The sequence below is a fragment of the Dipodomys spectabilis genome, unplaced genomic scaffold, assembly GCF_019054845.1.
Source record: "Dipodomys spectabilis isolate Male_0828 unplaced genomic scaffold, ASM1905484v1 ptg000301l, whole genome shotgun sequence".
NCBI lineage: Eukaryota > Metazoa > Chordata > Mammalia > Rodentia > Heteromyidae > Dipodomys > Dipodomys spectabilis.
Window position 1 is genome coordinate 6,979,801 of NW_024870978.1, and position 27,600 is coordinate 7,007,400.

Below are 27,600 nucleotides of genomic sequence, written 5' to 3' on the forward strand. Positions count from 1 at the left end.
TGATGACAGGATAGGTTTGTGATGTCACGGTGGGTTTGTGATATTACAATGGCAACGTGATGTACAAAGGGATTGTGATGTCACAATGGTTATGAGTTCATGATTTGTTTATGATATCAATCTACAGGCCACATTTGAAATAGAATGAAATCAGAAAAGGCATTCATACTGTGTCTATGATGTCACAATGACAATGTGAAGTTCTAATTCTATCATATAATTTTCGTTTTGTGATTTCACAATGAGCAGATGGTGTCAAAACTTCAATGTGATGTCACAATTGTGATGATCTCACAAATTGTTTTTGATGTGAAAATGTCATGTATGATTCTCAATTGTTACTATTTCACAGTGGGGATTTGGGTGCACAAAGGGACTGTGATGCCACAAAGCTATGTATTTTTTTCAAAGGTTATAAGAGGTCATAATAGATTTGGGATGTCACAGTGTGATCCTAGTGTCAAAACAACAATGTGATTTCACAATGGGTTTGTAATGTCACAGTGGTGATGAGGTCACAATGGGTTAGTTATGTCACAAGTTGTAATATCACAATTATTTGTCCAATTTCAATTGCTCCTAGTTCACCATGAGGACCTTGTAATAACCAGCAGTGCCCCTATAATCCACGGGAACAGATAGTCATCATGGCCTCCTGGTCTAGACCACCGGAGAGGGGAGTGCATGCCACTGGAGGGGGAAGGACATGCTGCTGAAGGAGATCGGATGTCAAGCCCCACATGGTGAGCTGCCAAGAAGTGATTTGGCATGGACATTTGGGAAGTTATGTTTGAAAACTCTTATGCAGGAAATATATTCCATTGGGGGAAGGGTGCAGCCTATATATAAGATGCATGTTCAGAGCAACAGAAGGGGAGAGAAAAAGGAGAAAGTCCTGGAAGGAAAGAAGTGATGAGACTACAGGAGGGTAAAGACCTGGGAGGAGAGGAAATTGAGGGAGAGCAGGTGGTGAAGGACGGCAACTGGCCACCTGGACAGGGCAGGGCAGGTCTGTCAAGAATAGAGCAGCCTGAAGAGAAGAAGGGAATGGTTGAAGGAAAAACTGAAAAGACCTGAAAGATAGGACAGGTCTGGATAGAAGTAGGATGAAAAGAAAGGAAAAAGCCTTGTCCTTTGAAGTGTAGAGCTTTGGAGTTCACTATGTTGGGGGCTGGTTGTTTGCAGACCAGTTAACAAATGGCTGGGTTGATCTTGAGAGGTCTGAGGATTCGTGGTTGAGGCTGCATTTAGCTCTGGGCATCCAGCTCAGGTCAAGGTAGTCGCTTATTACAAAATTTGTAAGGTCAAGAGAGGTTTGTGATGTTACATTGCATTAATAATATCACAATGTCAACATGAGTTCACAAAGGGATTGTAACGTCACAATGGTGATGTGGTCACAATAGGTTTCTGAAATCAACCTATATGCCACATTTGAGATAGAATGAAATCACAGAATAGGCAATCACATTGTCTCTATGACCTCACAATGAAAATGTGATGTCATAATGCTATGAGGTCATTGTCATTTTGATATGTCACAATGGGCAGTTGGTATCATAACAACGTGATCACACTCAAGATGATGTCACAAAGCATTTGTAATGGTACAATGGGATGCCTGATGTCAGTTGTCCTTTGTTCACAATGAAGACATGGTTATCCAAAGGGACTGTGATGTCACAAACACCATGTGCTTTTTCAAAGGTGCTAAGAGGTCACAACAGGTTTGGGATGTCACAAGGTGATCATGATATCACTGTGGTAAGGTGATGTCACAAAGGGTTTGTGATATCACTTTGGTGATAAGGTCACACATGGATAGTGATGTCACAATGAATTTGTGATATCACCATTATATGTCCAATTTCATTCTACTAGATCACAAGATACGAGTTCACATAAGGAGCTAGAAACCAGAAAGGCCATGAATTTTGTAAAATACTAGGAAATAATAGATTGGTGAAAATGCAATGGTGAAAATCCCATTGACAATGTGATGTTACCATTACATGAGATAGTATTTTTTTGAAGTCACAAACAGTTGGTGATGCCATACAGGTGAGGAGGTCACATAGATTTGCGATTTCACAATGGGATGGTGATCTCACAGTCTCATGCCAGATCTCTGACAATGAATATATAAGTTCACAAGTGTTAATGGTCTCTCCAAAGGAATATATTGGCACAAGTTTAATGAGTTTTAACAGGATTGTGTCATAATGCGACTCAGTGGTCATGACATCTGGCAGTGTGATGTCACAATTGTCATGATGTCACAGTGGATTTATGATATCACGTGTCATACCTGAAGTATTATGAGTTAAACAATTTATGATCTCAGAGAAGCCAAAGATAACACACTGGAAGCATGTCAAAAATTATGAGGATAGGACAGTTTTATGATGTCACAGTGGGTTAGTGATATCATAATGCCAATATGGTGTCATAAAAGTATTGTGATATCATAATGGTTAGTGGTCACAATGCATTTCTTTTTTTTTTTCTTTTTGGGTCCGGTCGTGGGGCCTGAACTCTGGGCCTGGGCACTGTCCCTCAGCTCTCAGCTCAAGGCTGGCGCTCTACCATTTAAGCCACAGCGCCACTTCCGTTTTTTTCTTTTTGCTTATGTGGTGCTGCGGAATCGAACCCAGGGTCTTGAGCATGCAAGGCAAACGCTCTACCACTGAGCCACCTTCCCAGCCCTCACAATGTATTTCTGATATCAACTCACCTGCCACATTTGATATAGAATGAAATCACAGAATAGGCATTCCAAGGTATCTGTAACATCACAATGACATTGTGATGTCATAATGCTGCGATGTCAATGTTGTTTTATTATGTCACAATGGGCTGATGTTGTCATAATGACAATGTGATGTTACACTGGTAATGATGTCACAAAGGTTTTGAGATCTCAATTGTCATTAGCTCAAAGTGATATGGGTACACAAAGGTCTGTGATGTCACAAAGGGCATGCTTTTTTCAATGCTTTTGAGATCACAGTAAGTTTGAGACATCGCAATGTGATCATGGTGGCACAATGGCAATGTGATATCACAATGAGTTTGTGATGTCACCGTGGTGATGAGGTCACAATGGGATAGTGATGTCTCATCAAGTTTGTTATATAACAGTGACATATACAACTTCAATTTCTTCTAACTCACTATGAGGATACTGTAATAACCAGTGGGGACAGAATTATCTGTGGGAGCTGATTATCATTTTAAATTCTTGGCCTGGCCCCCCGGAGAGTGTGGGGAATGCTGCCAAAGGTGGAGGTGTCTAACCTCACATGGTGAGCTGTCAAGAAGTGATTGAACATTGGGCAGTTTGGGAAGTGATGGTTGAAAACTGTTAGGCAGGAGACCCGTTTGAGTGAGGAGGGTTACAACCTATATATAGGTTGCATTTTCAGAGCACTGGAAGGGGAGATAAAAATGGGAGCTCACGGATGGAAGAAAGTGGTGGGACAGCAGGAAGGAAAAAATCTGAGAAGAGAGGAAGTTGAAGGAGAGCAGAAGGTTGGCAAGTGGTCACTGGCACAGAGAAGGGCAGGCCTGTGTAGAGTGGAGTGGCCTGAACAGAAGAAGGAAGTGGTGGAAGGGAAAAAGGGAAAGACCAGGAAGGAAGGACAAGTCTGTGGCGAAGGAGGGAGGAATGGAAAAGTAAAAAGCCTTGCCCATTGAAGTTTGGAGCTTTGCAGATGATAATTTTTTGGATGTTGGTTTGCAGACCAATTAAGAAAGGGTGCCCATTGGAGGTCTGAGGTTTGGTGGTTACGGCTGCTCTTGGACCTGGGTATCAAGTCCAGGGTAAGGTAATCAGTCCCCTTTCTAGTGTAAATTGGTTTATTATATTAAATGTGACTCAATGGTTTTTCTCCTTGCCTTAGAGGTCATAAGTACAGGAGTTCACAGAAAGAGCTTGAAGTCTCAAAGGCCATGAATTTTCTAAGATGTGATGTGGCCATAATAGGTTTGTAAAAACACAATGGGACAGTGATATCACGCTGGCAATACCACAATGTCATGTCAATGCTTTAAGACCACAATTAGTTGTTGATGCCATTGTCATCATGAGGTTACAATAAGTTTGTGATGTCACAATGGGTTCATGATGTCAGAGTGGCATGGCAGTTCTCAATTGTCATTAATTGGCAATGAATACACGAGTTCAAAAAGGGACTGTAATGTCCCCAAAAGCATGTGTTGTCACAAATGTGATGCCATTCTAACAGTTTTGTGATATCACAATGTGACACAATGGTCATGACCTCTGGCAGTATGATGTCACAGGGGATTTCTGATATCACATGTCATACCAGAAACATGAAATTGAAAACATTGTGAGCTCACAAAGAGCCTAATATATGACAATGGCAACATGTCACTAAACTTATAAGGACAGGACTGGTTTGTGATGGCACAGTAGGTTAATGATATCACAATGCCAATGTGATGTCACAAAGGATTGTGATATCAGAATGGTTATATGGTCAAAATGGGTTTCAGAAATAGAATGAATTCCTAGAATAGGCCTTCACACTGTTACATCTATGATGTAACAATGTCACTGTGATTTATAATGCTATGATGCCATTATCGTTTGGTGATGTCACAATGAGCTGATGGTGTCAAAATAACAATTTTATGTCACTGCTGATTTATAATGCTACAATGGTTATTAGGTCACATTATGTTTCTGATATCAACACACATGTCAAATTTGAAATACAATGAAAAAGTTGGGCGCTGGTGGCTCACACCTGTAATCCTAGCTACTCAGGAGGCTGTGATCTGAAGATAACAGTTCAAAGCAAGCTCAAGCAGGAAAGTCCATGAGACTCTTATATCCAATAAAAACCACTAGAAAACCAGAAGTGGCGCTGTGGCTCAAGCGATAGAATGCTCACCTAGAGCTGAAGAGCAGGGAGTGCACCCAAGCTCAGATTTCAAGCTCCACGACCCACGACCCACACACACACGCACAAAAGATTAAAAATAGACATTCACATTCTGTCTATAACATCACAATGAAAATGTGTCCGCTTATCACTGTAGTTTTGTGATGTCAAAAGTAGTTGATGCTGTCATAATGAGAATGTTATATCACATTGGTGATGTCACAAAGGGTTCGTTATGTTACAATGGCATGTCTGATATCAATTGTCAGTTCATAATGAGGGTATAGTTACACAAAGGGACTGTGATGTCACAAAGGATATGTGTTTTTTCAAAGGTGCTAAGAGGTTCTAATAGGTTTGGGATGTCACAATGTGATAGTGATGTCAAATGACAATGAAAGCTCACAATGGGTTTGTGATGTCACATTGGTGATGAAGTCAAATAGATTTGTGAAGTCACATCTCATAATCACATGTCCAATTTCAGTTGCAACTATTTCACAATGAGGATATGAGTTCACAGAAGAAGAATGAAATATAAAAGGCCATGAATTTTCTAAAATGCTATGAAGACATACTAGATTTTTGAAAAAACAATGGAACAGTGATATCACAATGGTAATGGATGTTGCAATATGATGACAATATTGTTTTGATATCACAATTGGTGAGGCCACACTGGTGATGAATTTACAAGAGGTGTGTGAGGTCACAATAGGTTGGTGCTATCAAAATGACACATATGATCTCAATTGTCATTAACTCTCAATGAGTATATGAGCTCACAAAGGGAATGTGATGTCTCCAAACGCATGCGTTGTCTCAAAAGTGATGCAGTCCTAACAGGTGTGTGTTGTCAGGATGTGACAAAATACTCATAACATCTATCAGTGTGATGTCACCATGATCTAGATGTCAACTGAATTCAGGTATCACATTTCGTTCCTGGATTGGGTATGAGAGGATTGCAATTTCACAGTGGGTTAGTGATATCACAATGAAAATGTGGGATCACAAAAGGATTGTGCTACCACAATGGCTATTAGAACACAACGTGTTTCTACTATAATAGGTTTATGTTGTCACAATTGGTTGGAAATGTCACCATGCCATGCCAGATCTCAAATGTCATTAATTCACAATGAAGATATGAGTTCACAAAGGGACTGTGTTGTCTCCAAAGTCATGTATTGGCACAAATGTGATGAAGTCCTAACAGATTTGTGAGTTCACAATATGATACCATGGTCTTGATATCTATCAATGTGATGTCACAATATTCATGATGTCAGAGTCAATTTCGAATATCATATGTCATACCAGAATTATTATGAGTTTGAAAACATTATAAGCTTACTAAAGGCAGCATATCACACAAGTTATGATTAAAAACTCAACGTCTTTGGAGCTTAAATTTATTTCTTCGAAATTGTTTCCTCATTGTGAACTAGTAGAAATTGAAATTACACATGTCATTGTGATATTACAAACTCATAGTGACATCACAAATTCATTTGTTCTCATCACCACTGTGACAACACAAACCCATTGTGACATCACCTTGCTGTTGTGCCTTTGCAATCACATTGTGACATCACAAAGCTATTGTGAACTCTTAGCACCTTTATAAAACACATGACCTCTGTGGCATCACAGACCCTTTGTGTACCCATATCCTCATAGTGAACTAATGAAAATTGTGATCACACATAGCATTGTATCATCACAAATACTTTGAGCAATAATTATGACTGTGAAATCACATTGTCATCATGACATCTTCATCTCATTGTGACATCACCAAACCCCAATGACACCATATCATTTTTTCTTTTTATTTTCTTCTCTGTTATTTATTGTAAGTATAGTGTACAGAGGGATTGCAGTTACATTAGCGAGGTAATGAGTACATATCCTATCAAACATTGCTGCCTTGACATTATATTGTCATTTGGATGTCATAGACCCATTGTGAATGCCTATTCTTTGATTTCATTCAATTTCAAATGTGCCATGTGAGTTGATATCAGGAAACCATTGTGAACTCATAACCTTTGTGACATCAAATTTCTTTGTCACAGAACATTGCTTTTGTTATATCACTAACCCACTGTGACATCAAATACCTCTCCTGTCCTCATAATTTTTGTGACATGCCATTGTGATATCTTAGGCCCTTTGTGAGTTGAAATACTGTGTTCGACCTCATATTTCAGATATGACATGAGATATCTAAAATCCAATGTAACATCATGATATCACAGCACTGGACATCATAACCATTGTGTCACTTTGGACATCTCAGACCTGTAAGTTCTTCACCTTTTTGATTACATATACTTTGGTGCCATCAGAATCCCTTCCCAAACTCATATATGTATGATGAGTTAATGACAATTGAGATCCTACATGCCATTGTGACATCACCAACCCCTTGGGACATCTCAAATCTATTGAGACCCCTTATCCGTATGGCGTCACCAATTGTGACCTCAAAACATTATTATAACATGATGTTAAGACATTACATTGTCATTGTAAAATCACTGTCCTATTGGGTTTTCACATGCTATGACCTCATTCTATGAAGCTTCTTCTATCACCTGGTATCCTCACATTGAATTATGAGTAATTGGAATTGGATATATCATTCTGATATTATAAATAAACTGACATCACAAGACTTTTGTGACCTCATCACCACTGTGACATCAAAAACCCAATAAGACATCTCATTTCCATTGTGACATCTCATTCCCATTGTGACATTATGGATCACATTTTGCCATCACAAACCTATTATGACTTCTTACCACCTTTGAAAACACACGTGACCTCTGTGACATCACAGAACTTTTTTGTATCCATATCCTCATGGGGAACTAATGACAACTGACATCAGACATACCATTGAAACATAACAAATCTTTTCTGACATCATCATAATTGTGACATCATGTTGCCATTATGACACCATCAGCTCATTTTGACATGTAAAACTACAATGACATCATAGCATTGTAACATCACATTGTCATTCTGATGTCATATACACGTTGTGTTTGCCTATTATGTTATTTGATTCTATTTCTAAAGTGGCATGTTGGTTGATATCAGAAACCCATTGTGAGTTCATGACCATTGTGATATCACGGTACCTTAGTAGCATCACGTTGCCTTTGTTATGTCACATTGCCAAATTGATGTCACAAAGGGATTTTGATGTGACAATGGTTATGACATCACAATGAGTTTCTAATATCAACCCATATGCCACATTTCAAATACAATGAAATCACAGATCAGGCACTCATAATGTGACTATGATATCACAATGACATAATGGCAAATCCTATAATGTCATTGTCATTTTGTGATGTCACCATAAGCTAAAGATGTCATAATAACAATGTGATATGACACTGGTTATGACGTCACACAGGGTTTATAATGTTACAATGGTTATGAGGTCACAATGTGTTTCTGATATCAACTGATATGCCACATTTGAAATATTATGAAATCACAGGATATACATTCACAGTGTGTCTATGGCAGCAAAATGACAATGCTATGATGTCACTGTAGCTTGGTGATGTCACCATGAGCTGATGGTGTCATAACGACAGTCTGATGTCAAATTGGTGATGATGTCACAAAGGGTTTGTGATGTCAAAATGGCATGTCAAATCTCAATTGCCATTAGTTTATAGTGAGGATATGAGAATGAAATCATAATGACATACACAAATGAACTGTGATGACACAAAGGCCATGTGTTTTTGTCAAAAGTGCTAAAATTCCTAACAGATTTCAGTTTTCAAAATGTTAATGATATAAAAATGGGTTAGTGATGTCAAAACTAGTTTGTAATGTCACATCTTATTTCAAATTTCAATTGCTACAAGTTCATAATGAAACACGTTCATAGAAAGAGCTTGATATCCCAAAGGCCATGAATTTTCTTTTTTTTTCTTTTTTTTTTTTTAAATTTTATTTTATTTTATTTGAGAACATACTGTACAGAGGGGTTACAATTACATGGGCAGGATAATGCATACATTTCTTACCAAGCATTGCAGCCTCCTCCTTTGTTTACCCTTCACCTCCCTTCCCAGCCTCCCCCCTCCCTCCCACCCAATCATACCCCCCCTCTCCCCCCCACCGACATTGTAAAGCTGGTTTTGACATGACTTTTTGTACTTCTCATTGTTGCAACAGGTCCACCTGAATCCTTAAACGACTTGTTTGTCCCCATCTCCTCCACATGTTATACTGACATCAAATATAGTGAAAGCGGGGGTTACACTGTGGGGGAGGGACATACAAAGCAACAAAGAAATAATCTTATAAATGCGTTAGAAACACATGCATGAAAGAAACAAAAACATTAAAATACATATTTGAGGTTTCGTTTTCCTAACATCACATTCTCTGACTTTTTCCGCTTGACTCATACCTATACTACATATTGCAAATAAGGGAAACCATGGGACCTACGTTTCTTTGGGCCTGGCTTACTTCACTTAATATAATTTTTTCCAAGCCTTTCCATTTCCTAACAAATGGGGAAATGTCATTCTTTCTGATGGAGGCATAGAATTCCATTGTGTATATATACCACATCTTCTTGATCCATTCATCTACTGAGGGGCATCTGGGTTGGTTCCATGTCTTAGCTATGGTAAATAATGCTGCAATAAACATAGTTGTGCTGGTAGCTTTAGTGTGGCCTTGTTTGTGATCATTTGGGTAAATGCCCAAAAGTGGGATTGCTGGGTCATTGGGGAGCTCTATGTGGAGTCTTTTGAGGAACCTCCATACTGCTTTCCAAAGTGGTTGAACAAGTTTACATTCCCACCAACAATGAAGTAAGGTTCCTTTCTGTCCACATCCCCTCCAGCATCTGTTGTTGTTAGAGTTCTTGAATTTGCTGTTCTAACTGGAGTGAGGTGATATCTCAATGTTGTTTTGATTTGCATTTCTTTTATGGCTAGGGATGTTGAACATTTCTTCATGTGTCTATTGGCCATCCTTCTTTCTTCTTCAGGGAAGCTTCTCTTTAAATCTTTCGCCCACTTACTTATTGGGCAGTTGTTTCTTTGAGGATTTGTTGTTGGGTGGTTTAATTTTTTGAGTTCCAAGTATATTTTAGATATGAGACCCTTGTCTGTTGTATGGCTAGTAAAGATCTTCTCCCAGTCCGTGGGCTTTCTATTGATCTTGCTAGCTATGTCATTTGCCCTGCAGAAGCTCTGCAACCTTATACAATCCCATTTGTCCAGCCTTTCTTTGATTTGTTGTGTTTCTGGGTCTCTATTCAGAAAATTTCGGCCTGAGCCAAGGAGACCCAGGGTTTCTCCTATTCCATCCTGTAATGTTTTCAGAGTGTCTGCTTTGAGTTCAAGGTCTTTGATCCATTTGGAGTTGATTCTGGTGCAAGGTGATATATAAGGATCTAGCTTTAGTTTTCTACATGTAGTTAACCAGTTTTGCCAGCACCATTTACTGAAGAGGCTGTCTGTCTTCCATTCTATTGTTTTAGCTCCCTTATCGAAGATTAGATGGCTATAGGTCTGTAGGTTCATTTCTGGGTTTTCAATTCTATTCCATTGGTCCTGAGGTCTGTTCTTATGCCAATACCAAGCTGTTTTGATTACTATGGCTTTATAGTAGAGTTTGAAATTTGGTATTGATATTCCTCCAGCAGTGTTCTTTCCGTTGAGGAGCGTTTTTGCTATTCGGGGTCTTTTATTGTTCCATATGAATTTTTGGATTGCCTCTTCTATTTCCTTGAAGAATGAGGGTGGAATTTTGATAGGTATTGCGTTGAATTTGTAGATAGCCTTGGGAAGTATTGCCATTTTCACGATGTTAATCTTTCCAATCCAGGAGCATGGGAGGTTTTGCCATTTTTTAAGTTCTGTGTTGATTTCCTTTTTCAAGATTTTAAAGTTTTCATCATAGAGGTCCTTCACTTCTTAAGTTAAGTTAATTCCTAGGTATTTTATTTTTGTGGGGCTATTACAAATGGAGTTGCTTTCCTAATTTCAGCCACACTTTTCTCATTGTTGGCATACAGAAAAGCCATTGATTTTTGGGGGTTAATTTTATAACCTGCTACTTTGCCAAAGTTTTGAATCAGCTTGAGTAATTTGGGAATGGAGTCTATGGGATTCTTTAAATACAAGATCATGTCATCTGCAAAGAGGGAGAGTTTTGTTTCTTCTTTCCCTATTTGGATCCCCTTTATGTCTGCATCTTGTCTTATTGCTGTACCTAGGCATTCTAATACTAGATTGAAGAGAAGTGGAGAGAGTGGGCATCCTTGTCTTGTTCCTGAGTTAAGAGGAAATGGCTTTAGTTTTTCACCATTGAGTATAATGCTGGCTGTAGGTTTGTCATATACAGCCTTTATTGTATTGAGGAATGTTCCATGGATTCCTAATTTTTCCAAAACCTTCATCATAAAGGGGTGTTGGATCTTGTCGAATGCTTTTTCTGCGTCTATTGAGATAACCATGTGGTTCTTATTCTTGCTCCTGTTGATGTGATGAATAATATTAATTGATTTGCGTATATTGAACCAGCTTTGCATCCCTGAAATGAATCCTGTTTGATTAAAGGCCATGAATTTTCTAAGATGTGATGAGGGCATAATAGATTTGTGAAAGCATGATGGTACAGTAATACCACAACTGCAATATGGTGTCAAATTATGTCATGAGTGATATGTGACAATTAGTTGGTGATGCCATAATAGTGATGAGTTCAAAATACCTTTGTGATGTTGCAATAGATTGCTGATGTGACAATGGCATGCCAGACCTCAATTGTCATTAACTCACAATGAGTATATAATTTTAGAATGTGATTGTGAGGATTCCAAAGGCATTTGTTGGCACAAATGTGATGAAGTCAGAACAGATTTGTGATGTGACAATGTGACACAACAGTCATTACATCTAACAATGAGATGTCACAATATTCATGATGTCACAGTATATTTCTAGTATTTCCCTAATTCTAATGACAGCTTGTGGAATAGATCTATGTGCTGAGTCCTTCATTGCATGCTCTGTGCTGAGTCTTGCACAGGGAGCTATGTGCAGAGTCTTTCATAAGGTGCAGTGTGCTGAGTCTTGCATTGGGTGCTGTGTTCTGAGTCTTTCACAGGATGCTGTGTGCTGAGTCAAGCTAAGAGTGCCATGTGCTGAGTCCTTCTCAGGATGCATTCTTTCATTGGGGCCTTGTAAGAGCTACACACTGAGACGATTATGCAGACAAGAAGTTTGAGCTCAGATATGTCTCCATGGCAGGGACAAAATTATGTATTACTGAAGACTAGTGAGTTGTCTCCTGAAGAAAATTGTTTTGTTCTGCTTTGGCTAAGTCATGACCTTGAACTCAGGGCCTAGGCTCTGACCCTTACCTCTTGGGCACATGGCTACCACTCCACCATGTGGAACCACGGATCCCCTTGCAGCAGAGTGCCATGACCTAGGGGTCGATAGCTGCCTTCTCAGGAAGCTGAGATCTGAGGATCTAGGTTACAAACTATCCCAGACACAAAAGGTCCTATGAGACTATTATGTCCAATTGACCCCTAAGAAACCTGAAGTGGAAGCTTGGTAGTTTTGGCTCATGCCTGTCATCCTAGCTACTCAGGGGGATGAAATCTGAGGATCATAGTTCAAAGCTAGTCTGGGGCAAGAAAGTCCTTTAGACACTTAGCTCCAATGGGTCACCAGAAAACCTGAAGTGGCTCTGTGGCTCAAGTGGTAGAGCACTAGACTTGAGCTGAAGAACTCAGGGACAGCACGCAGGCCCATGCATCATCTCCTACAACCAACAACAACAAAAAAGCAGAAAAAAATCTAACAAACCTGAAGTAGAGGGCTGGGAATGGGCCTTAGGGGTAGAGTGCTTTGCATATATGAAACCCTGGGCTTCATTTCTCAGGACCACCTCACTAGAATAAAGCCTGAATTAGCTACGTGGTTCAAGTGGGAGAGAGTTATCCTTGTGCAAGAAAAACAAAGTACAGTGCTGAGTTCAAGCTCCAGGACTGGTGTATGCGCGCGCACGCACACACACACACACACACACACACACACACACACACACACACACACACACACACACACACACACAGACCAGAAGTGAAACTGAGACACAGAATGGTAAAGCACTGGGCCTCTCCATTGAGCTCATGTTCAGCACCCAGGCCCTGTGTTCAACCCAAACCTAGCCACCCAGGGCCCAACAAGGAGAGGTCAAATGTTTCAAAACATGATGAGCTTCACCAGCCCTAGATGAGAGGAAGCTTTCTGTTATGTGATATGTGCTTGGATTTCCCAAGATTCCAGAAACCTAGGAAACGCATCATAGGTCCATCATCACCTGCAATTAAACATTTCATTAGGTTCAATATCTTAGTTTTCTGCCAGAAGAACTCCTGAATTTTATTGAGCACTGTATCTGAACACCGGAATATAGTCTCACAAAGGCAGGATAAGTGCAGGGACCTTGGCCTGCCAATGGAGGTTACACAAATGAAGGCATCCTGTCAAAACAGCGAACTGGGGAGAGAGATAGCTTGGGGTACAAAGAGGCCTTTTTCTCTGGGCCTTCAGAGCCTACCCACACTCATCCTCACTAATTGGCCCAGATGGAGTTGTTTCATCGCTGTACAGGAGTAAGGCCTTTTGTTTTCCTGTTCAGACAATGAGTGAGACTTCTTCCCACAGCATGGGGTAGAGAGAAACCCTCAGGCTACACGGAACAGTAAGGGGAGTACCTGAACATGCACTGTTTCAAAAGCACTTTCTATGCTATGAAATCATTGTATTATAAACAAATTTCCTAGTTTGGTGCTGTTCATTATAACTACTCTGGAGCTACACCTAAAGGAACATCCATACACACGCAAACACATGAGGTACAGGACCTTTTTGTGGGGGCAGGTCCTGGGGTTGGATTATGAGCGTAGGCATTGTTCCTGAGCTGCTTTTGCTCAGGTACTGCATTAAAAGCCCCACATCTGGGCTTTTCTCTGAGCTCTTAGAAATAACAGTGTCATGGACTTTCCAATACTGGCTGGATTCAAACTAAGGTTCTCTACATCTCAGCCTCCTCAGAGCTGAGATTAGAGTCAGCAGCCACTGGCTCTTCCCTTTCTTTCCTTCTTCATTTTTTACTCTGGACAAGCTGACTTCTTAACAGGGTCATTCCATTGGTTTGAATTTATAAGTAAACTACCCAATGTTCTTTATAGCTGCTTTCTCTGAAAACGATTTTCTCTCCTCATCTTCTCCTCTGGTCACAGGCTTGCAACCAAAAGTGAGAAATGAGTGTTCCAGGATTTGGGAGCAAATGTCCACAGGACACATCAGTTCAGTCACTTTGCATTGAGCTGCAGTAAATTTACTGTCTCAGCATGAGTGGAACAAAAGCTGGAATGATCCTCATGCAGTCTGCACTGCTCCTTTTGCCTATAAAATGACCTACTAATTATGAGTGTTTCCAACCTTAAGTATCTAGGACACACTAGAAACATCTTCCTGTTTCTGTTTTTCTCCAGTACCTCTCGAGATTAAGACTAAAGGTTTGTGTGGAGCGGTTCCTCGGTGAATCCCTGAGGAAAGTTGCTTGAATCTTCCTCAGATCGCTGTCCAAAGCCAGCCTGAGCAGGAAGTTGTGAGTCTCTTTTCTCCAATAAACCACCAGAAAACCAGAAGTGGAGCAGTGGCCTAGAGGGAAGAGCTCCAGCTTTGAGAGAGAAAGCCAAGCAGGAGATATTGGCCAGAGCAGGCTGGAAAGCCTGGGAGGTGCTTATGTCCAATTTTTATCGACCAGATGGCTGGAAGTGGAGCTGTGGTGGTGGTAGAGCCTCAGCCTTGAGTAACACAACTCAGGATTGTATAGGGCCCTGAGTTTAAGCCTTGGGATGACTACAAAAAAATTCAAAGGGAGAAGGCCAAGTTATGTATCAGTGCCTTACCTACTTATGTGTGTATTACCTCCCTGAGTGCAAACAGACCATATGCAATGCTTCTGCTTTTATTTACTGATTTATTTTTCAGAGATGTCTGTTGCATGAACTGCATCTTAATCTTCATTTCAGGCCCATCGCTTTTCTCTTCCAGGGTTTCAGGCCTGTGTCTTTATATGATGCACACTTAGGCTTTCAGCAGGGTTTATTTACATTTTATTATGAGGCCAACACAGGAACAATCACAAATCAGGCAAGGGAAGACAAGATCAGGTTTCTTAGCAGTAACCGGTATTCAGAAAAATTAACTTGCGGATGAAAAATGGCAGCATACTTATGTAAAAAATACCATTAAGAAAAAGATGAGAGGGCTGGGAATGTGGATTAGTGAGAGACTGTTTGCCTAGCATGCAAGAAGCCCTGGGTTCGATTCCTCAGTAGGACATACACAAAAAAAGCCAGAATTGGTGCTGTGGCTCACGTAATAGAGTGCTACATATAGTGCCCAGGCCTTGAGTTCAACGGAGAACTGACAAAGAGATAGATAGGTAGGTAGGTAGGTGGGTGGGTAGATAATAGATAGATAGATAGATAGATAGATAGATAGATAGATAGATAGATAGATAGATAGATAGATAGATAGATACAAACATGATCGATGAATCTGCTCTTGGACGTCAAGAGGGAAGAAGGGAACAATTAGCAGTCATGAGGCCTTCTGCAGTGTGCCAGGATACCAGCATCGCATTCACATAACCACAGAGAAGGAAGACTGTCTCTCTCCCACTTCTCAGGCAGCTGAGGGCCCCAGAGCCAAGAGGGAAGAGCCAGGTGCTTGGAGAGAGAAGAGAAATGGCCCTGCTTCTCCTTGGACTGGGGATTGGCATTAATGATGTGCAGAAGGAAGGAAGGAGATTGGACTCACCGAGGTAGAAGAAGGGCCTTCAAATCTGAGAAATGAAGAGTGAAAAACCCACTCCTTAAAACCAGAGATCAGGGTTTTCAACTCTGTTCCTTCCCCCCCCACACACACACACTCGCACACTAAACTGGCTCTCTGTTGGTAACCTAAAGATAGTTTGAGGCTCCCTTCACCTGAGGGAGGAAGGTTAATCAGTCATTGTTTGAAGAGGCTGAGAAAAGCCTGACCCTGGCATAACTCTAACAAATGTTTGAAGTCCCCCCTCCCCCATTGCTGGTTGTGCCTGGAATTAATGAAGTGGTTTTGCAGCTCACTTTCCTGTTGAGTGTGTACATTCTGCCTCCTAATCCTGCAGGCCTTGGTCTTTTCACCTAGCCTGGCTTTTGCAACTATTTTCTGTCCTTCAAATACAGTGATACAATGGAGTTCTTCCTGCTAACAGGGCTTTGACCCTGAGAACTACATTTGAACCCATGATGGGTTAATAATGTTTCTTTCCTGCTTCTATAGCTTGAGAACTTTAAGAACATTTAGAGGGCAAGTAACTTCTCATCACCAAGGGAAACCCAGGAAGCTCTTGAACATCTGAGGTTTCAGAAGTGGAAGTCAGAGTGTCATAGACTTTCCTACTCTGGCTGACTTTACCCTGTGATCCTGAGACCTCAGCCTCCTAAGATAGGGTGATGGGTGTGAGCTACTGATTCTCTGCTAGGATCAGAACTGTAATGACATTTTCAGTACAAGTCAACTGCTTATCACAAAGGGCTTGGGGAGCATATTAACCCTTTCAACATTGGATCTTTCAGAACCCTGTAGCACACAAGGTTATAATGCTAGAGTCTCAGAGACTGGGCATATGGAGCTACTAAACTTGAACCTTGAGCTCTGACTCCAATTCTGGTATACATCAGCATTCATTTTCCAGAGAATGTTCTCTTAATTAGCAAATAGGAAAAGTACTTTGATTAACCCTCACATTTTTCCAGTTGTGTGTCTCGAACTCAAGCCTGGGCACTGTCTCTGAGCCCTTCAGCTCAAGGCAAACAGTACCACTTGAGCCACAGTGTCTTTTGGTTGTTCATTGGAGTTAAGAGTCTAACAGGCTTTCCTTGCTTAGCCTTTCTTTGAACTGTGGTCTTCAGCTCCCAGTCTCCTGAGAAGCTAGTTTTCCAGATGTCAGCACCAGAATCTGGCCTATTATTTTTGAAAATCCTGGGGCTTGATCTTAGGGCCTGGGCACTCTCTGTGAGCTTCTTTATCTCAAGACTAGAGCTCTACCACTTGAGCCACTCCACAGCTTCTGGGTTTTTCTGAGTATGTGGCACTGAGGATTCAAACCATGGCATTCATGCATGCTGAGCAAGCTCCTTACCACTAAGTCACATTTCTAGCCCCACCCTTAAATTTTATACCTCAACTTGCCTATCCTCAAGAAAAGGCCTCTGATTATAAATCATCTAAAGAAATCCCTATAGGAAGGTTTCCAAAGATAAAGAAGACAAAGCTCATCTGTGGGCGAGACTCTAAACATGTGAAGACTGTAACAAATGCTTCCATTTAATTATGTATCATGTTTCAACACTTAATAAAGTATAAATGAAAATGAGTCAATGTCTTAAATTATTGTGAATCATTTTATAATAGATGTAAAACATGTACTAAATATTATGTGTATAATAATACTAAATGCAATAAACAATAAATAAATGAATCAAACAAAAAATAAAATACAAAATCAATAATAAAATTTATATGTAATAAACATACATATGTAAGTATATATCATATATTACATATGTATAGTAATATTATTTTCAATTGCAGGGCATTCATTTGGTCTTTCAGAACTCTAGCCTGAATTTGTTTTCCTCAAAGACAGTAAGCTTCGTCTTCACTCTTGGTGCAAAAGAGTTACCTGGAGGGTGAGATCAAATCACAGCAATTACAGAAATACTGACCCCAGTTCCACGACAGTAGCTTAATTTTTTTTTTTTTTTACTGAAAGCAGTTATGTTCATTCAGTTTCATACAGAGCATTTAAAAAAAAAAAAAGCAGTGTAGAATTTCATACAGCTTTTCAGACATCCTTCCATTATCCCCAAAGTGCTTCTCTGAGCACTACATTTTTTCTTTTTTTGTACATTTTTATAGCAAAAATGTTGTACAGAGGGATCACAGTTACATGAGCAAGGTAATGAGTTCATTTCCTATTGAGCATTGTTGCCTCCTCTTTTGTTTGTTTTCCCCCTACCTTCCCTTCCCTCCCATCTCCACAACTACTCCCCCTGCCGAGCTCAGTGACTTTTCTTTATTTTTGGCTTGGCACGGGGTTTGAACTCAAGTAGTGGCAACGCTGCACCTTCCCTCACATTGCTACAGATTTACCAAGAACTGAGTACAAATTCCAGGTTAAGGAAGGAAACTGGCAGAAATTCCAAACGAGAGATCTTTATTTCTTTTTAATTTAGTTAAATAATTAATTAATTGTTTTATTTATTCTTTATTTTTAACCACGGGGCTTGAACTCAGGTTGTGGCTATGCTGACTCAGCTTCCATCACCCTAGGCTGTGGTGCAGTCTCTGGACCCATAGCCCATCCTGGGATCCTAGGCCCTGAGGGTTTGCAGGAAGAAAAAAAAGTAGGATACCACAAAAAGTGGCGAGCTTCAGAGGGCTGGGGTATTATGTCTTTTTCTTTGCACCGTGGGTCTGAATGACAAGGCTACAAAGTGGACATGACCTGCCGTTGCTCATACATGCAAGGCAAGCACTCTACCACTGAGCCACCTTCTATTTTCTCATTCCTAGGAGAAGCTGCACATGATCCTCATTTTCAGTCTGTACCTTTGGATAAGGAAGAACATCTCTCCTTTGCTCTCCATCAATTCCCTACTTTCCAGTTAAAATGACTTAGAATAATAAAAATGTAAAAAGAGAAAATAAATCATCATGAAAAAAACAGATGCAGAAAATTCACTGTATTTTTCCCACAAGTTCAACCAATATGAACTATTGGGGAAATACATGGACACCTTATTCCCACTGGCACTGAAAGACTCTAGTTAGGCAATTCTGATGAAGATGAGTAACAAAACGAAAAAGTGAGAAATCGTATCAATTGCAAGAAAAAAAAAATGGAGTAGGATCCAAGCAAATTTCTTCTTTGTGCTGCTGAAAATAATCGGCTTACTAGAGTGTGGTGACTACTTTCCATAAAGGCCACTCATGTGAATACTAGGGATTACAATGAATATACCCCTCTTCATTGGGAAGCCTACAGTGGACATGTAGACATTGTCCATGAGTTGGTGGCTCAAGCAGCAGATATTCATGCAATAATTTTTAATGGCTGGATACCCCTGCGCAGTGCTTACTCGTGGAATAATACCAGTGTGGCGTCTTTCTTACTTCATCATGATGCAGATACCAATGCCCAAACTAAATGCCTCTTGACTCCCTTGCATCTTGCTGCTGGGAATATAGATAGCAAAGATACACTAGATCTCCTTCTGTTGAACCATTATATCAAACCAGGTCTGAAGAAAAACTTGGAAGAAACTGCCTTTCATATTATCAAAAGGATAAGTATGTATCACTACTCTTTGAAGTTGTGGAAGGTTGTACGAATTGTTCTATTAAGTTGTAATGGTTCGGGTTAAGTTTCTTTTCTTTTATCTTTTTTTTTGTTGAATTTTATTATTTTACTGTGAAAACACCATACAGAGGGGTTAAAATTACATGGGCAAGGTAATGAGTACATTTCTTATCAAGCATTGTTGCCTCCTCCTTTATTTCCCCTTCCCATACCTTCTCATCTACCCCCCACTCCCATCCCCCCTCACTACCCCTCCCCCCCCCCCCGTCAAAGTTGTAAAGTTCGTTTTTCTACCTGACGTCTTGTATATCTCATTGTTGCAATGGGTCAACCTGTATCCCTATTTAAACAATTTGTTTTTTCCCTTCCCCTCCACAAATCATACGAACATCAAATAAAATTAAAGTAGGGGTTTTACGGTGGTGGAGGGACATACAAAGCAGCAAAGATATCGTCTTATAAATATGTTAGAAACAATTGCAAGAAAGAAAAAAATAACATTTGAATCCTTATCTTGGGGTTCAATTCAACTAATATCAACTTATCTGACCATTTCTGTTTGTCTCAGACATATATTAGTTATTGCAAATAAGGGAAACCATGGGATCTGTTTCTTTGGGCCTGGTTTACTTAACTTAATATATTGTTTTCCAATTCTTTCCATTTCCTAACAAATGGGGCAATGGCATTCTTTCTGAGGGAGGCATAAAATTCCATTCCATAGAATTCTATTTTCTTAATCCATTCATCTACTTAGGGGCATCAAACAAGACCATACTAAAGCTACCAGAACAACTATGTTTATCGCAGCATTATTTAGCATAGCTAAGATATCAGTTACGTTTCTTAAACATCAAAATGCCAGTCCATTCTTTGTGTCCATACAAAATATTTTCACAATCCAAATAACAGCAATATCTTACTGTAAAAATTCCGTGGAATTTTTCCAATTGAATTGCCTGACTTTGATGTCAAAATGTATTTGAGTTGTTTGTGTACATCTATAATGATTTCTGCAGAGTTTGTGATTTTTTAATCAGAAATAATTTGATCTTATCTGTTGAAATGAGTGGTACAGAAGCTAAAGATATTTCTGGTTCTTGACTGAAAAAGGTATATTTTAAAATATTCTATATTCTGTGTTTGCATAATATCCATAATCTATTTAATTCTTTCCTAGATATACTTTGAATTCAACATTGTTTTATAATATGTTATTTATTAATAAATATGTCATTTCAGATTGCATTTCATATAGAAAATTTAAGATTATTTTTTTCTAGGTTCTTTTTTTTTTTTTGGTCCAGTCATGGGCCTGAACTCTGGGCCTCTGAACTCTGAACGCTGACCCTCAGCTCTTCAGCTCAAGGCTAGCGCTTTACCACTTGAGCCACAGAGCTACTTCTGACTTTTTTCTTTTCGCGTATGTGGTGCTGAGATATCGAACCCAGGGCCTCAAGCATGCAAGGCAAGCGCTCTACCACTGAGCCACCTTCCCAGCCCCTTTTTTAGGTTCTTATAGTAGTTTGTTTCTTTGGGATAAAATGATAATGTTAACTAATTTCAAAAGTTTTGTGAAGTTCTATGTAAAGGCCTTTCTAAGGTGAAGATTTAATACACTGATGTCAAACTAACGTTTAATTCTAACACTTGCATATATTGTTACACTTGTAATTTTGTAATTAACCTTTTAATAACTGTTTCTCATTTCTGCAACTGAACAATGAAAAATATGGAATACTTCACAAATTTTCATATTATCCTTGTGCAAGTGTTATGTTAATCTCTGTATTGTTGTAATTTGGGTATACGTGCTGCTGAAGCATGTAGTATCCTCTAAATTTAAGTAGTTAATGATGCAATCTTTATACAGGCTTATATCCTTGGGTGCCTATTTGTAGCAAGGAAACCTTATTGTTCCTAACAATACTATTGATCTTATTTCCATAAAATAATGTGTATAGTGGGAAAAAAATTATATTGTTCGGTCGATTGCTCACATTTGCGTTTTTTTGTCAATGACAATTTTAAGGCTTTTTCATTTTAGATTTGATCATACTTTGAAGCACTTATAGCTAGGTCCTAAAGTGATGGCTTTTTCAAGTTCTTATTTATGTAACTGAGTTAGCTTTGTGGAGCTAATAGATTCAACGTAAGCCTTGCTTAAGAGCTACTTCTAAACTTCTTCAGCTTAAATTTTCCAAATGAGGTCTTACTGGCACAAATTTCTACCTGACCCTTTATCCTTCTTCCATGTAGGAACAGACCAACCAGAATATCCTACCCTGACAGCATAGATTGTCTTACTGGAACAAAACTAATCTTAGTTACAAGGGATCATAGAGAGATGAACAGTTCAGCAGAACTGTTCAGACTAGAAGGTATTTTATCAAAATTTAAGTGTCTATTTTACCTACCATTTCAAAAGTAACTAACGCCAAGGTGAAAAAAATTCGTCATATGCATGATTTCCTAATGTCTGGACTGTCTACCTTCCAACCAGGCAGGAACTTACACTACTGCCTTTCTATCACCAAATATTTCCATAGCTCCAGGAGAAGTCCATGTTTCTCCTCATTATTAAGCCTTAAATTGGTAATGTTTTAATCACAGTGTTTCCTCTTGCCTCCAGGCTGTAAATCTACAAATGCTAAAGATTTAGGTCTAACTCTACCTACCACTGAGGTACAGATAATGCAATAATACTTTAAAACAGAGTTGTCTTTGATACCCTAACCACAACAGAACAATGCAAAACATGTGCCCTTTTTATTATATTATATATAGTTATATATTTTATATTTATATGTGCTGATTTCATATTTCACACAGTGAAACTTAGTAGAATTAATTGATAATTTGACAAATAAATTGATAATTATTTATTCCAATAAAGAGAATTAGAATACAAATAATTAGGTTTAGAATACAAACTAGAATATAAAAAGTATCAATGTAATGTCTTAACTATAAACTTTTGATACCTTCTAAGTGTTCTTGTTCTTCTGAATTCACATGGTAAAAAAAAAATGTTGATTTCCTCTAAAGTATAAGAAATTTTACTCTGCTGCTCTGTTTATTGTTTCAACTCGCTTGTTCCAAACTGTTTTTTCTCCATATTTCTGAAGCATACCTATTGATTATACCCAAATTTTTCTGATATTATGTATACAAGATATTATCTTCTGCAAGATGTATGGGTCCTAGGATCCCATGTCCCAGTTACCCGCATCATCATATAACAGGGTCAAGACTTCTCAACTAGGCCCAGGCAACATGCCAACAGAAATAATTGAAGAGCCATGTCAATTTCTCATTTCCAATAATATTTCAGGGCCCCAATTCCTTGAGAAGCAGGAATTAGCAGTAAGCAATAGTGAAATGCAAGTCAACTTAAAATGAAGGATGAGACCACAAAATCTATGAGAAAGTACTGCAATTCAAACTTTCGGTTTACAGATGACTAGCCCATAGGAGTGAACAAGATCACAAAGTGTTACAAGACTATTTTTAGTACCCCTTCCCTAATGATTAATGAACGATTTCAGTCCAGCATAAGTGGGCCTGAAAAATAGCTCCTGGAAGGATAGATCCACAATTGGTCTATAAAGGTCAGGAAAACTTGACTTAGAGGTCAAATGTAATTCAGAAAAAAATTAATTGAGAATATCCTTAGTGCTTGATAACACTGTGATATGTACAAGTTGCCATGTCGAAAACAAACTTTACAACTTGGGTGCGGAGGAGGGGAGGGAAGATTGGGTCAGGGCGCAGGGGGAGGATGCTAAAGGATGAGAAGTGGAAACAAAGGAGGAGGCTACAATGCTTGATAAGAAATGTACTCATTATCTTCCCCACGTAATTGTAACCCCTCTGTACAGTATTTTCACAATAAAAAAAATACACTGGTACTTCAGTAAAACTTGGTTCTGTGGTATAAAAATGTTGTCATTCTCAAAATATTTAATCTCCTGAAAGTGTATTCTTTTTCAAATAATCTTTGAAAAATCAAATTCGCAAACCAGGTACTAGTGGCTCACGCATGTAATCCTAAATACTCAGGAGGCTGAGATTTGAGGATCACGGTTCAAAGCCAGCCCAGGCAGGAAAGTCCGTTAAACTCTTATCTCCAATAAACCACTCGAATATCAGAAGTGGCACTGTGGCTCAAGTGATAGTGTGCTTGCCTTGAGCTGAAGAACACAGGGACAGTGCCCAAGCCCAGAGTTCAAGCCCCACGAACTACCAAAAAAAAAATCACATTCGCCAAAATAACATTTGACAAATAAATGATACTTAGTGGCAATAGAGTTACAATAGAGGTACAATAGAGTTGATTTACTTACCCAGCACTAATGCCAATCAGGTTGAACCATTCATTAAACTGTAGAAATAGTACCACCCACCATTTGTGTTATGCATTAGGTGCCTTTCAAATTTGTTAAATGTATCAGCCTCCCATATTTCAAACCCAAACGTTAGATAATAAAGTAAATTTCATCATTTAATAAGGTACATTTTAAAAAGTCACAAATAGTTGCCTTATCATATGTTATTTTATGTTTTTCCTATCTGTCTAACATAGTAAATCTTGAATATGGGTACTCGTCAGAGATGAGACAAACATAAAATCTGTCTTCTATTTCTATCATATTCCTCTATAATAGTAAATTTTAATTTTCTTTTTTTCAAAACTTAAATGTAGTACAAAATATTATCCCATGTAAAATAAAATAATCACACACCCTTGTACAAAGCCATTTATAAAAATTGGTAGTTTGGAATACATTCTAAACCATTTTTAAACTTTCTTGTTGACTAACGATTAATCTTCTAAATGGATGAGAATTAAATCATGTCTAGGTGCTTCACGCCTCCAGTCTTGCAAATTATTATTGCAGATGAATGAATTATGGAAATATAAGCTGACATAAGTTCAAGTATATGCAGGATTGAAACTCCATGGAATGTATATAAACCTTTCAAACTATCAACAGAGAGTTTAACAGAATGACTATCAGGAAGTTGAAGCTAGAGAGGAATAATTGTAAATACATAGAATGAATGAAAAATGGAACAAGGGGCAAGCACAGCTAGAATATCAATGTACACATGTGATAAGGAATTGGTAAATCTGAAATACATCTTGGAGAAGGAGTTGGTTGACTATGATAGAAGGAGTGAAATCTGATCCAGGAGCATTGGACAATTAGATGGACATATTTAATTGTAACACACTTGCACAACCTTTTGAAATTCAGTTAAAAAACACACAAAAATTATAACCAAACAGCAATCTCTAGAGAGTATGAATATGACCTCTCAAAATTTTAAGCAGTTAATGAAGGGCAGTTTTAGGAAAAGCAAACAAAACTATTAAAAGAGGGCAGTTAGGGGTAGGGGAGAAATTTGAACAGATTTAAATAGATTGTCTCAGGTTATAAATCACCTATATCTGCTGCAAAAGTTATCTTCCTTCTGCGAGTTCTCTCTGAACTGGATACTCCACTCCTGAGCCACACTTGATAGCTTGTGAAGATAGAATGCAAGAGAAAAGATCAAGAACCCATTACTCTGCTGGAAAGAAAACAATTCTCTGTGTTTTCTTTCATCTCTCTTCACTACTCTTTCTTCATACTTTTAAGTCAATTGATTTTGAATTATATATTTCCTTCTTTATTCTGAAAAAGTAATTGGTGAAAGTAATTCACTAAATATTATTTGCAATTTTTTTATCATGCTGTTTACTTGTTCAAGGGAGTCCATTAAACTTCACCCCTGCATTTGGTTGCCATAAGAACCCAACATTGATGTTAATCAGGACAAACTGTAATGTAAAACTTTGTCTCCAAAAAAACCAGTCCAAGAAACTGTGATCACAAATGTTTGGATATCCGTTTTTCTTTTTTTCTTTTGCCTTGAAAGTCTTCTTGTGTCGGGCTGGGAAGGTGGCTCAGTGGTGGAGTGCTTGCCTTGCATGCTTGCTGCCCCGAGTTCGATTTCTCAGCACCATATAAGTAAAAAGAAAAAAACCGGAAGTGGCATTGTGGCTCAAGTGGTAGAGCACTAGCTTTGAGCTGAAGAGCTGAGGGACAACGCCCAAGCCCAGAGTTCAAGTCCCACGACCGGACCCCCAAAAAAAAAAAAAGAAAGAAAGTCTTCTTGTGTCTAAAGTGCCCACAAACATAAGTACTCCAACACTTTTTGGTTCAATAACGTCTTACCTCAAAGATATCCTTTGCTAATAAGATGCTTAGAGGAAACCGCAGAATACTCCACTTTTATCTTCTCTCTTAAGACTCTCCTTAGATACCATATCAGAAACAGTGAAGTTATTCTTTGCAAAATTATTTCAATAGATTATTTTTCTCTTAGTCTTGCATTTGGTCAACAAGATATATGGAAGAGAATATAGTTAAAGCACCCATACCTTGGATGACAGTGTCTGTTACAAAGGACAATGCTTCTATGTCCTATTTCTATGTCCTCCTCTTAGCTCTTGCCTGATTTCCGATTAATCACAGCTTCTTGGCTCCAAGTCTAGTGAAGGTGAAGGACTCTAAGACCTCCCCCACTGCTACATCTTCATGGTTTCTCCCTTAAAACTCTTTTAAGTTGCCTCCATTGGATGTGGGATTTATTTTCATGTCCTCATTCAATCAGTTCTGCATTGTAGTGAGCCAAATCTGCTCTGTAAAATCACTTTAGGTAGCAAAAATATTACAATCTATATCAAAAAGTTTTGGCCTCCCTCCACTGTTGAAGCCAATTTGCTTAGCTAGGGCTTCTAAGAACACTCTTTTCTTACTTTTTCCATGTGGTCAATTCTTTTCTGATCCCAAAACTTTTTGGCTTATGTAATAAGAGAAGTATTCACTATCTCATTTTAATAAGGATTTATATTTGTGAGCCACTTAGAAATGTGAAATCACTGGTTTGAAGTATCCAATCAGAATTTTTTCTGTGTTTCAATGATTCACGTGCAAAGAAATTGTGGAAAGTATTACAAACAAAAAGTGTAAACCCAATAGCTTTTTTCATTGTGGAGGGCACTTTCTCCCTAAATATTTTGACCCAAATTATCTTTTTCAGAGGATTACTGTTTGGTAATTAAAGGTCAATTCACAAATTTTGATGTCATTTTTTTTTAAGAAATTTGAATTAAATTGCACTATAACCTTGTTTCACACAGTGAGAGAATATTTCCTGGGTAAGGACAGTTTTCAAGGAAAGCTACAGGATTTACAGCAAGGTTTCTGAGGTTTGTTTGTTTAGTGTGAAAATGAGCCATCTTCACTCACATTGCTCCCTTTCCACTAAGTCTCCATGGATTTCTTTGCATGAAAGCCTATTTTCCCAGGCAATTTTAAATTTTCTTAATAGGCTACGTTGTTTAAAAGTTTGAACAATTAAAATTTATGTGTCATATTTTTAAAACTCTTTTGAAATTCCTTTATCAAAACCGCAAATTCACCAATCCTAATTCCACCTTTACCATCAAAAACAGTTAACATGTTGTTTTCACGATATAGTGTCCATGCAACTATTATTTTCCAGTAGCTTCGTTATGCATATATATGACCATATAAGCTGATGTTGAACAAAATGAACTCCAAGATATGGAATCAGAGAATTTTATTTGCAGTTGTTGTTTTTTATGTATTATGTGATTTCTATTTTCTTTGGTTTTTCCCCTTTGGTTTATCCCTTGCTGTACTTGATTTTGGTACACTGTGTATTGTGTATACATTTACCTTAATTAGGGAAGGGAAGAGGAACATCACAATGGTGACACAAATGACAAAGGCCAAACCAATGCATTAGCAATACTCACAAGACAATATGTTGGAAATATACATTACAACTTGTGAGGGGGTACGTAGGTGAAGGAAAACTGTGAGAAAAGTGAGGGAGGGGGTAACAAGTTTGAAAAGTTATGTATTCACTACCATACGATCACTGTAACCCGACTGCACATCACTTTGACAATAAAATTATATTTAAAAAATAAGCTGCATAAAATAAAATTTCACTGTATTGGTATAGTTAACATTATTCTTTATATAGTAAAATTAAAAAATCAATACTATTTGGCATCTAATTTAATTACCCTTTCTTTATCAGAAGGTCGTCAACTTGAATGTTATCCAACTAGACAATATTTTCACAATATATT

General features: G+C 38.5%; 1 pseudogene; it reads right to left on the reverse strand.

The window, feature by feature from the left end:
- Positions 1-21,150: 21,150 nt before the first annotated feature.
- On the reverse strand, positions 21,151-21,250 carry LOC122127532 (annotated as a pseudogene).
- Between the last annotated feature and the right edge of the window lie 6,350 nt (positions 21,251-27,600).